This window comes from Melospiza melodia (genome assembly GCF_035770615.1).
Source record: "Melospiza melodia melodia isolate bMelMel2 chromosome W unlocalized genomic scaffold, bMelMel2.pri SUPER_W_unloc_1, whole genome shotgun sequence".
Taxonomy (NCBI): Eukaryota; Metazoa; Chordata; class Aves; order Passeriformes; family Passerellidae; genus Melospiza; species Melospiza melodia.
This window is the reverse complement of record NW_026948505.1, coordinates 2,520,721-2,537,617: the sequence shown is the minus strand read 5'-3', so window position 1 is coordinate 2,537,617 and position 16,897 is coordinate 2,520,721.

Here is a 16,897-nt window from a genome sequence, read left to right as displayed (position 1 = left end):
GCTGAACAAGCGGCTTCTTCGCGCAAAGACGATTGTGCCGCTCACAGTGCTCTCCTTAGCACGGCTTCTGGCCAAAGACGCCCGGGAGCGGCTTTTGGCTCCGGAGAGCATCGTACCTTCGTCTTTAGCGTCTCTTCTCATCTACATCTCAGCAAAAAGCTTTTCCACTATGTCTGGCTAGGAAAAACTGTGCCAGCACAGAAAACATCTCCCATCGTGTTCTAGACATTGCACGGAGGTCTGCCAAGTGTTTGGCAGGAAGAAAAGAAAAGTTGTCCAAAACAGCTTCCAATCGAATCTTCATGTGATTGGAAAAGTCAGGAGAGTGCAACGGTACTGTTTTCTATCAGTTGGCAAGGTGCGCACACAATCACAGTGTTGTACAGCTTGCTTCTTCACCTTCCCGAAGCTGCCGCTCTCCCCGGCTCCCGGAGCCGAAGAAGCGGCTTCATCGCGCAAAGACGATTTTGTCGCTCACAGTGCTCTCCGTAGCGCGGCTTCTGCCGAAAGACGCCAGGGAGCGCCTCTTAGCTCCGGCGAGCATCGTACCTTCGTCTTTTACGTCTTTTGTAGTCTACACCTCAGCAAAAAGCTTTTCCATTATGTCTGGCTAGGAAAAACTGTGCCAGCACAGAAAACATCTCCCATCGTGTTCTGGACGTTGCACGGAGGTCTGCCAAGTGTTCGGCAGGAAGAAAACAAAAGTTGTCCAAAACAGCTTCCAATCTAATGTTCATGTGATTGGAAAAGTCAGGAGAGTGCCACGGTACAGTTTTCTATCTGTTGGCAAGGTGCGCACACAATCCCAGTGTTGTACAGCTTGCTTCTTCACCTTCCCGAAGCTGCCGCTCTCCCCGACTCCCGGAGCCGAAGAAGCGGCTGCTTCGCGCAAAGACCATTGCGTCACTCACAGTGCTCTCCTTAGCGCGGCTTCTGCCCAATGACGCCCGGGAGCGGCTTTTGGCTCCGGAGAGCATCGTACCTTCGTCTTTAGCGTCTCTTCTCATCTACATCTCAGCAAAAAGCTTTTCCACTATGTCTGGCTAGGAAAAACTGTGCCAGCACAGAAAACATCTCCCATCGTGTTCTAGACATTGCACGGAGGTCTGCCAAGTGTTTGGCAGGAAGAAAAGAAAAGTTGTCCAAAACAGCTTCCAATCGAATGTTCATGTGATTGGAAAAGTCAGGAGAGTGCAACGGTACTGTTTTCTATCAGTTGGCAAGCTGCGCACACAATCCCAGTGTTGTACAGCTTGCTTCTTCACCTTCCCGAAGCTGCCGCTCTCCCCGGCTCCCGGAGCCGAAGAAGCGGCTTCTTCGCGCAAAGACGATTGTGTCGCTCACAGTGCTCTCCTTAGCGCGGCTTCTGCCGAAAGATGCCCGGGAGCGGCTCTTAGCTCTGGAGAGAATCGTACCTTGGTCTTTCACATCTTTTGTAGTCTACATCTCAGCAAAACGCTTTTCCACTATTTCTGGCTAGGAAAAACTGTGCCAGCACAGAAAACATCTCCCATCGTGTTCTAGAAGTTGCAGAGATGTCTGCCAAGTGTTTGGCAGGAAGAAAAGTTCTCCAAAACAGCTTCCAATCGAATGTTCATGTGATTGGAAAAGTCAGGAGAGTGCAACGGTACTGTTTTCTATCTGTTGGCAAGGTGCTCACACAATCACAGTGTTGTACAGCTTGCTTCTTCACCTTCCCGAAGCTGCCGCTCCCCCCGGCTCCCGGAGGCGAAGAAGCGGCTTCTTCGCGCAAAGACGATTGTGCCGCTCACAGTGCTCTCCTTAGCGCGGCTTCTGCCGAAAGACGCCCGGGAGCGGCTCTAAGCTCCAGAGAGCATCGTACCTTTGTCTTTAGCGTCTCTTCTCATCTACATCTTAGCAAAAAGCTTTTCCACTATGTCTGGCTAGGAAAAACTGTGCCAGCACAGAAAACATCTCCCATCGTGTTCTAGAAGTTGCAGAGATGTCTGCCAAGTGTTTGGCAGGAAGAAAAGTTGTCCAAAACAGCTTCCAATCGAATGTTCATGTGATTGGAAAAGTCAGGAGAGTGCAACGGTACTGTTTTGTATCAGTTGGCAAGGTGCGCACACAATCCCAGTGTTGTACAGCTTGCTTCTTCACCTTCCCGAAGATGCCGCTCTCCCCGGCTCCCGGAGGCGAAGAAGCGGCTTCTTCGCGCAAAGACGATTGTGCCGCTCACAGTGCTCTCCTTAGCGCGGCTTCTGCCGAAAGACGCCCGGGAGCGGCTCATAGCTCCGGAGAGCATCGTACCTTCTTCTTTAGCGTCTCTTCTCATCTACATCTTAGCAAAACGCTTTTCCACTATGTCTGGCAAGAAAAACTGTGCCAGCACAGAAAACATCTCCCATCGTGTTCTAGACGTTGCAGAGATGTCTGCCAAATGTTTGGCAGGAAGAAAAGAAAAGTTGTCCAAAACAGCTTCCAATCGAATGTTCGTGTGATTGGAAAAGTCAGGAGAGTGCAAAAGTACTGTTTTCTATCAGTCGGCAAGCTGCGCACACAATCCCTGTGTTGTACAGCTTGCTTCTTAACATTGCCGAAGCTGCCACTCTCCCCGGCTCCCGGAGTCGAAGAAGCGGCTTCTTCGCGCAAAGACGATTTTGTCGCTCACAGTGCTCTCCTTAGCGCGGCTTCTGCCGAAAGATGCCCGGGAGCGGCTCTTAGCTCTGGAGAGAATCATACCTTGGTCTTTCGCATCTTTTGTAGTCTACATTTCAGCAAAACGCTTTTCCACTCTATCTGGCTAGGAAAAACTGTGCCAGCACAGAAAACATCTCCCATCGTGTTCTAGAAGTTGCAGAGATATCTTCCCAGTTTTTGGCAGGAAGAAAAGAAAAGTTGTCCAAAACAGCTTCCAATCGAATGTTCATGTGATTGGAAAAGTCAGGAGAGTGCAACGGTACTGTTTCTATCAGTTGGCAAGCTGCGCACACAATCCCAGTGTTGTACAGCTTGCTTCTTAACCTTGCCGAAGCTGCCGCTCTCCCCGGCTCCCGGAGCCGAAGAAGTGGCTTCTTCGTGCAAAGAGGATTGTGCCGCTCACAGTGCTCTTCTTAGCGCGGCTTCTGCAGAAAGACGCCCGGGAGCATGTCTTGGCTCGGGAGAGCATCGTACCTTTGTCTTTTGCGTCTCTTCTCATCTACATCTTAGCAAAAAGCTTTTCCACTATGTCTGGCTAGGAAAAACTGTGCCAGCACAGAAAATATCTATCATCGTGTTCTAGAAGTTGCAGAGATGTCTGCCTAGTGTTTGGCAGGAAGAAACGAAAAGTTGTCCAAAACAGCTTCCAATCGAATGTTCATGTGATTGGAAAAGTCAGGAGAGTGCAACGGTACTGTTTTGTATCAGTTGGCAAGGTGCGCACACAATCCCAGTGTTGTACAGCTTGCTTCTTCACCTTCCCGAAAATGCCGCTCTCTCCGGCTCCCGAAGCCGAAGAAGCAGCTTCTTCGCGCAAAGAAAATTATACCGCTCACAGTGCTCTCCTTGGCGCGGCTTCTTCTGAAAGACGCCCGGGAGCGGCTCTTAGCTCCGGAGAGCATCGTACCTTCGTCTTTAGCGTCTTTTGTAGTCTACATCTTAGCAAAACGCTTTTCCACTATGTCTGGCTAGGAAAAACTGTGCCAGCACAGAAAACATCTCCCATCGTGTTCTAGAAGTTGCAGAGATGTCTGCCAAGTGTTTGGCAGGAAGAAAAGAAAAGTTGTCCAAAACAGCTTCCAATCGAATGTTCATGTGATTGGAAAAGTCAGGAGATTGCAAAAGTACTGTTTTGTATCAGTTGGCAAGGTGCGCACACAATCACAGTGTTGTACAGCTTGCTTCTTCACCTTCCCGAAGATGCCGCTCTCCCCGGCTCCTGGAGCCGAAGAAGCGGCTTCTTCGCGCAAAGAGGATTGTGCCGCTCACAGTGCTCTCCTTAGCGCGGCATCTGCCGAAAGACGCCCGGGAGTGGCTCTTAGCTCTGGCGAGCATCGTACCTTCGTCTTTGGTGTCTTTTGTAATCTACATCTTAGGAAAATGCTTTTCCACTCTATCTGGCTAGGAAAAACTGTGCCAGCACAGAAAACATCTCCCATCGTGTTCTAGAAGTTGCAGAGATTTCTGCCAAGTGTTTGGCAGGAAGAAAAGAAAAGTTGTCCAAAACAGCTTCCAATCGAATGTTCACGTGATTGGAAAAGTCAGGAGAGTGCAACGGTACTGTTTTGTATCAGTTTGCAAGGTGCGCACACAATCCCAGTGTTGTACATCTTGCTTCTTCACTTTCCCGAAGCTGCCGCTCTCTCCGGCTCCCGGAGCTGAAGAAGCGGCTTCTTCGCGCAAAGACGATTGTGCCGCTCACAGTGCTCTCCTTAGCACGGCTTCTGGCCAAAGACGCCCGGGAGCGGCTTTTGGCTCCGGAGAGCATCGTACCTTCGTCTTTAGCGTCTCTTCTCATCTACATCTCAGCAAAAAGCTTTTCCACTATGTCTGGCTAGGAAAAACTGTGCCAGCACAGAAAACATCTCCCATCGTGTTCTAGACATTGCACGGAGGTCTGCCAAGTGTTTGGCAGGAAGAAAAGAAAAGTTGTCCAAAACAGCTTCCAATCGAATCTTCATGTGATTGGAAAAGTCAGGAGAGTGCAACGGTACTGTTTTCTATCAGTTGGCAAGGTGCGCACACAATCACAGTGTTGTACAGCTTGCTTCTTCACCTTCCCGAAGCTGCCGCTCTCCCCGGCTCCCGGAGCCGAAGAAGCGGCTTCATCGCGCAAAGACGATTTTGTCGCTCACAGTGCTCTCCGTAGCGCGGCTTCTGCCGAAAGACGCCCGGGAGTGGCTCTTAGCTCTGGCGAGCATCGTACCTTCGTCTTTGGTGTCTTTTGTAATCTACATCTTAGGAAAATGCTTTTCCACTCTATCTGGCTAGGAAAAACTGTGCCAGCACAGAAAACATCTCCCATCGTGTTCTAGAAGTTGCAGAGATGTCTGCCAAGTGTTTGGCAGGAAGAAAAGAAAAGTTGTCCAAAACAGCTTCCAATCGAATGTTCACGTGATTGGAAAAGTCAGGAGAGTGCAACGGTACTGTTTTGTATCAGTTTGCAAGGTGCGCACACAATCCCAGTGTTGTACAGCTTGCTTCTTCACTTTCCCGAAGCTGCCGCTCTCTCCGGCTCCCGGAGCTGAACAAGCGGCTTCTTCGCGCAAAGACGATTGTGCCGCTCACAGTGCTCTCCTTAGCACGGCTTCTGGCCAAAGACGCCCGGGAGCGGCTTTTGGCTCCGGAGAGCATCGTACCTTCGTCTTTAGCGTCTCTTCTCATCTACATCTCAGCAAAAAGCTTTTCCACTATGTCTGGCTAGGAAAAACTGTGCCAGCACAGAAAACATCTCCCATCGTGTTCTAGACATTGCACGGAGGTCTGCCAAGTGTTTGGCAGGAAGAAAAGAAAAGTTGTCCAAAACAGCTTCCAATCGAATCTTCATGTGATTGGAAAAGTCAGGAGAGTGCAACGGTACTGTTTTCTATCAGTTGGCAAGGTGCGCACACAATCACAGTGTTGTACAGCTTGCTTCTTCACCTTCCCGAAGCTGCCGCTCTCCCCGGCTCCCGGAGCCGAAGAAGCGGCTTCATCGCGCAAAGACGATTTTGTCGCTCACAGTGCTCTCCGTAGCGCGGCTTCTGCCGAAAGACGCCAGGGAGCGCCTCTTAGCTCCGGCGAGCATCGTACCTTCGTCTTTTACGTCTTTTGTAGTCTACACCTCAGCAAAAAGCTTTTCCATTATGTCTGGCTAGGAAAAACTGTGCCAGCACAGAAAACATCTCCCATCGTGTTCTGGACGTTGCACGGAGGTCTGCCAAGTGTTCGGCAGGAAGAAAACAAAAGTTGTCCAAAACAGCTTCCAATCTAATGTTCATGTGATTGGAAAAGTCAGGAGAGTGCCACGGTACAGTTTTCTATCTGTTGGCAAGGTGCGCACACAATCCCAGTGTTGTACAGCTTGCTTCTTCACCTTCCCGAAGCTGCCGCTCTCCCCGACTCCCGGAGCCGAAGAAGCGGCTGCTTCGCGCAAAGACCATTGCGTCACTCACAGTGCTCTCCTTAGCGCGGCTTCTGCCCAATGACGCCCGGGAGCGGCTTTTGGCTCCGGAGAGCATCGTACCTTCGTCTTTAGCGTCTCTTCTCATCTACATCTCAGCAAAAAGCTTTTCCACTATGTCTGGCTAGGAAAAACTGTGCCAGCACAGAAAACATCTCCCATCGTGTTCTAGACATTGCACGGAGGTCTGCCAAGTGTTTGGCAGGAAGAAAAGAAAAGTTGTCCAAAACAGCTTCCAATCGAATGTTCATGTGATTGGAAAAGTCAGGAGAGTGCAACGGTACTGTTTTCTATCAGTTGGCAAGCTGCGCACACAATCCCAGTGTTGTACAGCTTGCTTCTTCACCTTCCCGAAGCTGCCGCTCTCCCCGGCTCCCGGAGCCGAAGAAGCGGCTTCTTCGCGCAAAGACGATTGTGTCGCTCACAGTGCTCTCCTTAGCGCGGCTTCTGCCGAAAGATGCCCGGGAGCGGCTCTTAGCTCTGGAGAGAATCGTACCTTGGTCTTTCACATCTTTTGTAGTCTACATCTCAGCAAAACGCTTTTCCACTATTTCTGGCTAGGAAAAACTGTGCCAGCACAGAAAACATCTCCCATCGTGTTCTAGAAGTTGCAGAGATGTCTGCCAAGTGTTTGGCAGGAAGAAAAGTTCTCCAAAACAGCTTCCAATCGAATGTTCATGTGATTGGAAAAGTCAGGAGAGTGCAACGGTACTGTTTTCTATCTGTTGGCAAGGTGCTCACACAATCACAGTGTTGTACAGCTTGCTTCTTCACCTTCCCGAAGCTGCCGCTCCCCCCGGCTCCCGGAGGCGAAGAAGCGGCTTCTTCGCGCAAAGACGATTGTGCCGCTCACAGTGCTCTCCTTAGCGCGGCTTCTGCCGAAAGACGCCCGGGAGCGGCTCTAAGCTCCAGAGAGCATCGTACCTTTGTCTTTAGCGTCTCTTCTCATCTACATCTTAGCAAAAAGCTTTTCCACTATGTCTGGCTAGGAAAAACTGTGCCAGCACAGAAAACATCTCCCATCGTGTTCTAGAAGTTGCAGAGATGTCTGCCAAGTGTTTGGCAGGAAGAAAAGTTGTCCAAAACAGCTTCCAATCGAATGTTCATGTGATTGGAAAAGTCAGGAGAGTGCAACGGTACTGTTTTGTATCAGTTGGCAAGGTGCGCACACAATCCCAGTGTTGTACAGCTTGCTTCTTCACCTTCCCGAAGATGCCGCTCTCCCCGGCTCCCGGAGGCGAAGAAGCGGCTTCTTCGCGCAAAGACGATTGTGCCGCTCACAGTGCTCTCCTTAGCGCGGCTTCTGCCGAAAGACGCCCGGGAGCGGCTCATAGCTCCGGAGAGCATCGTACCTTCTTCTTTAGCGTCTCTTCTCATCTACATCTTAGCAAAACGCTTTTCCACTATGTCTGGCAAGAAAAACTGTGCCAGCACAGAAAACATCTCCCATCGTGTTCTAGACGTTGCAGAGATGTCTGCCAAATGTTTGGCAGGAAGAAAAGAAAAGTTGTCCAAAACAGCTTCCAATCGAATGTTCGTGTGATTGGAAAAGTCAGGAGAGTGCAAAAGTACTGTTTTCTATCAGTCGGCAAGCTGCGCACACAATCCCTGTGTTGTACAGCTTGCTTCTTAACATTGCCGAAGCTGCCACTCTCCCCGGCTCCCGGAGTCGAAGAAGCGGCTTCTTCGCGCAAAGACGATTTTGTCGCTCACAGTGCTCTCCTTAGCGCGGCTTCTGCCGAAAGATGCCCGGGAGCGGCTCTTAGCTCTGGAGAGAATCATACCTTGGTCTTTCGCATCTTTTGTAGTCTACATTTCAGCAAAACGCTTTTCCACTCTATCTGGCTAGGAAAAACTGTGCCAGCACAGAAAACATCTCCCATCGTGTTCTAGAAGTTGCAGAGATATCTTCCCAGTTTTTGGCAGGAAGAAAAGAAAAGTTGTCCAAAACAGCTTCCAATCGAATGTTCATGTGATTGGAAAAGTCAGGAGAGTGCAACGGTACTGTTTCTATCAGTTGGCAAGCTGCGCACACAATCCCAGTGTTGTACAGCTTGCTTCTTAACCTTGCCGAAGCTGCCGCTCTCCCCGGCTCCCGGAGCCGAAGAAGTGGCTTCTTCGTGCAAAGAGGATTGTGCCGCTCACAGTGCTCTTCTTAGCGCGGCTTCTGCAGAAAGACGCCCGGGAGCATGTCTTGGCTCGGGAGAGCATCGTACCTTTGTCTTTTGCGTCTCTTCTCATCTACATCTTAGCAAAAAGCTTTTCCACTATGTCTGGCTAGGAAAAACTGTGCCAGCACAGAAAATATCTATCATCGTGTTCTAGAAGTTGCAGAGATGTCTGCCTAGTGTTTGGCAGGAAGAAACGAAAAGTTGTCCAAAACAGCTTCCAATCGAATGTTCATGTGATTGGAAAAGTCAGGAGAGTGCAACGGTACTGTTTTGTATCAGTTGGCAAGGTGCGCACACAATCCCAGTGTTGTACAGCTTGCTTCTTCACCTTCCCGAAAATGCCGCTCTCTCCGGCTCCCGAAGCCGAAGAAGCAGCTTCTTCGCGCAAAGAAAATTATACCGCTCACAGTGCTCTCCTTGGCGCGGCTTCTTCTGAAAGACGCCCGGGAGCGGCTCTTAGCTCCGGAGAGCATCGTACCTTCGTCTTTAGCGTCTTTTGTAGTCTACATCTTAGCAAAACGCTTTTCCACTATGTCTGGCTAGGAAAAACTGTGCCAGCACAGAAAACATCTCCCATCGTGTTCTAGAAGTTGCAGAGATGTCTGCCAAGTGTTTGGCAGGAAGAAAAGAAAAGTTGTCCAAAACAGCTTCCAATCGAATGTTCATGTGATTGGAAAAGTCAGGAGATTGCAAAAGTACTGTTTTGTATCAGTTGGCAAGGTGCGCACACAATCACAGTGTTGTACAGCTTGCTTCTTCACCTTCCCGAAGATGCCGCTCTCCCCGGCTCCTGGAGCCGAAGAAGCGGCTTCTTCGCGCAAAGAGGATTGTGCCGCTCACAGTGCTCTCCTTAGCGCGGCATCTGCCGAAAGACGCCCGGGAGTGGCTCTTAGCTCTGGCGAGCATCGTACCTTCGTCTTTGGTGTCTTTTGTAATCTACATCTTAGGAAAATGCTTTTCCACTCTATCTGGCTAGGAAAAACTGTGCCAGCACAGAAAACATCTCCCATCGTGTTCTAGAAGTTGCAGAGATTTCTGCCAAGTGTTTGGCAGGAAGAAAAGAAAAGTTGTCCAAAACAGCTTCCAATCGAATGTTCACGTGATTGGAAAAGTCAGGAGAGTGCAACGGTACTGTTTTGTATCAGTTTGCAAGGTGCGCACACAATCCCAGTGTTGTACATCTTGCTTCTTCACTTTCCCGAAGCTGCCGCTCTCTCCGGCTCCCGGAGCTGAAGAAGCGGCTTCTTCGCGCAAAGACGATTGTGCCGCTCACAGTGCTCTCCTTAGCACGGCTTCTGGCCAAAGACGCCCGGGAGCGGCTTTTGGCTCCGGAGAGCATCGTACCTTCGTCTTTAGCGTCTCTTCTCATCTACATCTCAGCAAAAAGCTTTTCCACTATGTCTGGCTAGGAAAAACTGTGCCAGCACAGAAAACATCTCCCATCGTGTTCTAGACATTGCACGGAGGTCTGCCAAGTGTTTGGCAGGAAGAAAAGAAAAGTTGTCCAAAACAGCTTCCAATCGAATCTTCATGTGATTGGAAAAGTCAGGAGAGTGCAACGGTACTGTTTTCTATCAGTTGGCAAGGTGCGCACACAATCACAGTGTTGTACAGCTTGCTTCTTCACCTTCCCGAAGCTGCCGCTCTCCCCGGCTCCCGGAGCCGAAGAAGCGGCTTCATCGCGCAAAGACGATTTTGTCGCTCACAGTGCTCTCCGTAGCGCGGCTTCTGCCGAAAGACGCCAGGGAGCGCCTCTTAGCTCCGGCGAGCATCGTACCTTCGTCTTTTACGTCTTTTGTAGTCTACACCTCAGCAAAAAGCTTTTCCATTATGTCTGGCTAGGAAAAACTGTGCCAGCACAGAAAACATCTCCCATCGTGTTCTGGACGTTGCACGGAGGTCTGCCAAGTGTTCGGCAGGAAGAAAACAAAAGTTGTCCAAAACAGCTTCCAATCGAATGTTCATGTGATTGGAAAAGTCAGGTGAGTGCAAAAGTACTGTTTTGTATCAGTTGGCAAGGTGCGCACACAATCCCAGTGTTGTGCAGCTTGCTTCTTAACCTTGCCGAAGCTGCCGCTCTCCCCGGCTCCCGGAGCCGAAGAAGCGGCTTCTTCGCGCAAAGAGGATTGTGCCGCTCACAGTGCTCTCCTTAGCGCGGCTTCTGCCGAAAGACGCCCGGGAGTGGCTCTTAGCTCCGGAGAGCATCGTACCTTCGTCTTTGGCGTCTTTTGTCGTCTACATCTTAGGAAAAAGCTTTTCCACTCTATCTGGCTAGGAAAAACTGTGCCAGCACAGAAAACATCTCCCATCGTGTTCTAGAAGTTGCAGAGATGTCTGCAAAGTGTTTGGCAGGAAGAAAAGAAAAGTTGTCCAAAACAGCTTCCAATCGAATGTTCATGTGATTGGAAAAGTCAGGAGAGTGCAACGGTACTGTTTTGTATCAGTTGGCAAGGTGCGCACACAATCCCAGTGTTGTACAGCTTGCTTCTTCACTTTCCCGAAGCTGCCGCTCTCCCCGGCTCCCGGAGCCGAAGAATCGGCTTCTTCGCGCAAAGACGATTGTGCCGCTCACAGTGCTCTCCTTAGCGCGGCTTCTGCCCAAAGACGCCCGGGAGCGGCTTTTGGCTCCGGAGAGCATCGTACCTTCGTCTTTAGCGTCTCTTCTCATCTACATCTCACCAAAAAGCTTTTCCACTATGTCTGGCCAGGAAAAACTGTGCCAGCACAGAAAACATCTCCCATCGTGTTCTAGAAGTTGCAGAGATGTCTGCCAAGTGTTTGGCAGGAAGAAAAGAAAAGTTGTCCAAAACAGCTTCCAATCGAATGTTCATGTGATTGGAAAAGTCAGGAGAGTGCAACGGTACTGTTTTCTATCAGTTGGCAAGGTGCGCACACAATCCCAGTGTTGTACAGCTTGCTTCTTCACCTTCCCGAAGCTGCCGCTCTCCCCGGCTCCCGGAGCCGAAGAAGCGGCTTCTTCGCGCAAAGACGATTGTGCCGCTCACAGTGCTCTCCTTAGCGCAGCTTCTGCCCAAAGACGCCCGGGAGCGGCTTTTGGCTCCGGAGAGCATCGTACCTTCGTCTTTAGCGTCTCTTCTCATCTACATCTCACCAAAAAGCTTTTCCACTATGTCTGGCTAGGAAAAACTGTGCCAGCACAGAAAACATCTCCCATCGTGTTCTAGAAGTTGCAGAGATGTCTGCCAAGTGTTTGGCAGGAAGAAAAGAAAAGTTGTCCAAAACAGCTTCCAATCGAATGTTCATGTGATTGGAAAAGTCAGGAGAGTGCAACAGTACTGTTTTCTATCAGTTGGCAAGCTGCGCACACAATCCCAGTGTTGTACAGCTTGCTTCTTCACCTTCCCGAAGCTGCCGCTCTCCCCGGCTCCCGGAGCCGAAGAAGCGGCTTCTTCGCGCAAAGAAGATTGTGTCGCTCACAGTGCTCTCCTTAGCGCGGCTTCTGCCGAAAGATGCCCGGGAGCGGCTCTTAGCTCTGGAGAGAATCGTACCTTGGTCTTTCGCATCTTTTGTAGTCTACATCTCAGCAAAACGCTTTTCCACTATGTCTGGCTAGGAAAAACTGTGCCAGCACAGAAAACATCTCCCATCGTGTTCTAGAAGTTGCAGAGATGTCTGCCAAGTGTTTGGCAGGAAGAAAAGTTCTCCAAAACAGCTTCCAATCGAATGTTCATGTGATTGGAAAAGTCAGGAGAGTGCAACGGTACTGTTTCTTCTAGTTGGCAAGCTGCGCACACAATCCCAGTGTTGTACAGCTTGCTTCTTCACCTTCCCGAAGCTGCCGCTCTCCCCGGCTCCCGGAGCCGAAGAAGCGGCTTCTTCGCGCAAAGACGATTGTGCCGCTCACAGTGCTCTCCTTAGCGCGGCTTCTGCCGAAAGACGCCCGGGAGTGGCTCTTAGCGCCGGAGAGCATCGTACCTTCATCTTTGGCGTCTTTTGTCGTCTACATCTTAGGAAAAAGCTTTTCCACTCTATCTGGCTAGGAAAAACTGTGCCAGCACAGAAAACATCTCCCATCGTGTTCTAGAAGTTGCAGAGATGTCTGCAAAGTGTTTGGCAGGAAGAAAAGAAAAGTTGTCCAAAACAGCTTCCAATCGAATGTTCATGTGATTGGAAAAGTCAGGAGAGTGCAACGGTACTGTTTTGTATCAGTTGGCAAGGTGCGCACACAATCCCAGTGTTGTACAGCTTGCTTCTTCCCTTTCCCGAAGCTGCAGCTCTCCCCGGCTCCCGGAGCCGAAGAATCGGCTTCTTCGCGCAAAGACGATTGTGCCGCTCACAGTGCTCTCCTTAGCGCGGCTTCTGCCCAAAGACGCCCGGGAGCGGCTTTTGGCTCCGGAGAGCATCGTACCTTCGTCTTTAGCGTCTCTTCTCATCTACATCTCATTAAAAAGCTTTTCCACTATGTCTGGCTAGGAAAAACTGTGCCAGCACAGAAAACATCTCCCATCGTGTTCTAGAAGTTGCAGAGATGTCTGCCAAGTGTTTGGCAGGAAGAAAAGAAAAGTTGTCCAAAACAGCTTCCAATCGAATGTTCATGTGATTGGAAAAGTCAGGAGAGTGCAACGGTACTGTTTTCTATCAGTTGGCAAGGTGCGCACACAATCCCAGTGTTGTACAGCTTGCTTCTTCACCTTCCCGAAGCTGCCGCTCTCCCCGGCTCCCGGAGCCGAAGAAGCGGCTTCTTCGCGCAAAGACGATTGTGCCGCTCACAGTGCTCTCCTTAGCGCAGCTTCTGCCCAAAGACGCCCGGGAGCGGCTTTTGGCTCCGGAGAGCATCGTACCATCGTCTTTAGCGTCTCTTCTCATCTACATCTCACCAAAAAGCTTTTCCACTATGTCTGGCTAGGAAAAACTGTGCCAGCACAGAAAACATCTCCCATCGTGTTCTAGAAGTTGCAGAGATGTCTGCCAAGTCTTTGGCAGGAAGAAAAGAAAAGTTGTCCAAAACAGCTTCCAATCGAATGTTCATGTGATTGGAAAAGTCAGGAGAGTGCAACGGTACTGTTTTCTATCAGTTGGCAAGCTGCGCACACAATCCCTGTGTTGTACAGCTTGCTTCTTCACCTTCCCGAAGCTGCCGCTCTCCCCGGCTCCCGGAGCCGAAGAAGCGGCTTCTTCGCGCAAAGACGATTGTGCCGCTCACAGTGCTCTCCTTAGCGCAGCTTCTGCCCAAAGACGCCCGGGAGCGGCTTTTGGCTCCGGAGAGCATCGTACCATCGTCTTTAGCGTCTCTTCTCATCTACATCTCACCAAAAAGCTTTTCCACTATGTCTGGCTAGGAAAAACTGTGCCAGCACAGAAAACATCTCCCATCGTGTTCTAGAAGTTGCAGAGATGTCTGCCAAGTCTTTGGCAGGAAGAAAAGAAAAGTTGTCCAAAACAGCTTCCAATCGAATGTTCATGTGATTGGAAAAGTCAGGAGAGTGCAACGGTACTGTTTTCTATCAGTTGGCAAGCTGCGCACACAATCCCTGTGTTGTACAGCTTGCTTCTTCACCTTCCCGAAGCTGCCGCTCTCCCCGGCTCCCGGAGCCGAAGAAGCGGCTTCTTCGCGCAAAGACGATTGTGCCGCTCACAGTGCTCTCCTTAGCGCGGCTTCTGCCGAAAGACGCCCGGGAGCGGCTCTAAGCTCCAGAGAGCATCGTACCTTTGTCTTTAGCGTCTCTTCTCATCTACATCTTAGCAAAAAGCTTTTCCACTATGTCTGGCTAGGAAAAACTGTGCCAGCACAGAAAACATCTCTCATCGTGTTCTAGAAGTTGCAGAGATGTCTGCCAAGTGTTTGGTAGGAAGAAAAGCTGTCCAAAACAGATTCCAATCGAATGTTCATGTGATTGGAAAAGTCAGGAGAGTGCAAAAGTACTGTTTTGTTTCAGTTGGCAAGGTACGCACACAATCCCAGTGTTGTACAGCTTGCTTCTTCACCTTCCCGAAGCTGCCGCTCTCCCCGGCTCCTGGAGCCGAAGAAGCGGCTTCTTCGCGCAAAGACGATTGTGCTGCTCACAGTGCTCTCCTTAGCGCGGCTTCTGCCGAAAGACGCCCGGGAGCGGCTCTTAGCTCCGGAGAGCATCGTACCATCGTCTTTAGCGTCTTTTGTAGTCTACATCTTAGCAAAACGCTTTTCCACTATGTCTGGCAAGGAAAAACTGTGCCAGCACAGAAAACATCTCCCATCGTGTTCTAGACGTTGCACGGAGGTCTGCCAAGTGTTTGGCAGGAAGAAAAGAAAAGTTGTCCAAAACAGTTTCTAATCGAATGTTCATGTGATTGGAAAAGTCAGGGGAGTGCAACGGTACAGTTTTCTATCTGTTGGCAAGGTGCGCACACAATCCCAGTGTTGTACAGCTTGCTTCTTCACCTTCCCGAAGCTGCCGCTCTCCCCGACTCCCGGAGCCGAAGAAGCGGCTGCTTCGCGCAAAGACGATTGCGTCACTCACAGTGCTCTCCTTAGCGCGGCTTCTGCCCAAAGACGCCCGGGAGCGGCTTTTGGCTCCGGAAAGCATCGTACCTTCGTCTTTAGCGTCTCTTCTCATCTACATCTTAGCAAAACGCTTTTCCACTATGTCTGGCTAGGAAAAACTGTGCCAGCACAGAAAACATCTCCCATCGTGTTCTAGACATTGCAGAGATGTCTGCCAAATGTTTGGCAGGAAGAAAAGAAAAGTTGTCCAAAACAGCTTCCAATCGAATGTTCATGTGATTGGAAAAGTCAGGAGAGTGCAACAGTACTGTTTTCTATCAGTCGGCAAGCTGCGCACACAATCACAGTGTTGTGCAGCTTGCTTCTTCACCTTCCCGAAGCTGCCGCTCTCCCCGGCTCCCGGAGCCGATGAAGCGGCTGCTTCGCGCAAAGACGATTGTGCCGCTCACAGTGCTCTCCTTAGCGCGGCTTCTTCTGAAAGACCCCCGGGAGCGGCTCTTAGCTCCGGAGAGCATCGTACCTTCGTGTTTAGCGTCTCTTCTCATCTACATCTTAGCAAAAAGCTTTTCCACTATGTCTGGCTAGGAAAAACTGTGCCAGCACAGAAAACATCTCCCATCGTGTTCCAGACATTGCACGGAGGTCTGCCTAGTTTTTGGCAGGAAGAAAAGAAAAGTTGTCCAAAACAGCTTCCAATCGAATGTTCATGTGATTGGAAAAGTCAGGAGAGTGCAACGGTACTGTTTTGTATCAGTTGGTAAGGTGCGCACACAATCCCCGTGCTGTACAGCTTGCTTCTTCACCTTCATGAAGATGCCGCTCTCCCCGGCTCCCGGAGCCGAAGAAGCGGCTGCTTCGCGCAAAGACGATTGTGCCGCTCACAGTGCTCTCCTTAGCGCGGCTTGTGCCGAAAGACGCCCGGGAGCGGCTCTTAGCTCCGGAGAGCATCGTACCTTCTTCTTTAGCGTCTCTTCTCATCTACATCTTAGCAAAACGCTTTTCCACTATGTCTGGCTAGGAAAAACTGTGGCAGCACAGAAAACATCTCCCATCGTGTTCTAGACATTGCACGGAGGTCTGCCAAGTGTTTGGCAGGAAGAAAAGAAAAGTTGTCCAAAACAGCTTCCAATCGAATGTTCATGTGATTGGAAAAGTCAGGAGAGTGCAACGGTACTGTTTCTATCAGTTGGCAAGCTGCGCACACAATCCCAGTGTTGTACAGCTTGCTTCTTAACCTTGCCGAAGCTGCCGCTCTCCCCGGCTCCCGGAGCCGAAGAAGCGGCTTCTTCGCGCAAAGACGATTGTGTCGCTCACAGTGCTCTCCTTAGCGCGGCTTCTGCCGAAAGATGCCCGGGAGTGGCTCTTAGCTCGGGAGAGAATCGTACCTTGGTCTTCCGCATCTTTTGTAGTCTACATCTCAGCAAAACGCTTTTCCACTATTTCTGGCTAGGAAAAACTGTGCCAGCACAGAAAACATCTCCCATCGTGTTCTAGAAGTTGCAGAGATGTCTGCCAAGTGTTTGGCAGGAAGAAAAGTTCTCCAAAACAGTTTCCAATCGAATGTTCATGTGATTGGAAAAGTCAGGAGAGTGCAACGGTACTGTTTTCTATCTGTTGGCAAGGTGCTCACACAATCACAGTGTTGTACAGCTTGCTTCTTCACCTTCCCGAAGCTGCCGCTCTCCCCGGCTCCCGGAGCCGAAGAAGCGGCTTCTTCGCGCAAAGACGATTGTGCCGCTCACAGTGCTCTCCTTAGCGCGGCTTCTGCCGAAAGACGCCCGGGAGCGACTCTAAGCTCCAGAGAGCATCGTACCTTTGTCTTTAGCGTCTCTTCTCATCTACATCTTAGCAAAAAGCTTTTCCACTATGTCTGGCTAGGATAAACTGTGCCAGCACAGAAAACATCTCCCATCGTGTTCTAGAAGTTGCAGAGATGTCTTCCCAGTTTTTGGCAGGAAGAAAAGAAAAGTTGTCCAAAACAGCTTCCAATCGAATGTTCATGTGATTGGAAAAGTCAGGAGAGTGCAACGGTACTGTTTTGTATCAGTTGGCAAGGTGCGCACACAATCCCAGTGTTGTACAGCTTGCTTCTTCACCTTCCCGAAGCTGCCGCTCTCCCCGGCTCCCGGAGCCGAAGAAGCGGCTGCTTCGCGCAAAGACGATTGTGCCACTCACAGTGCT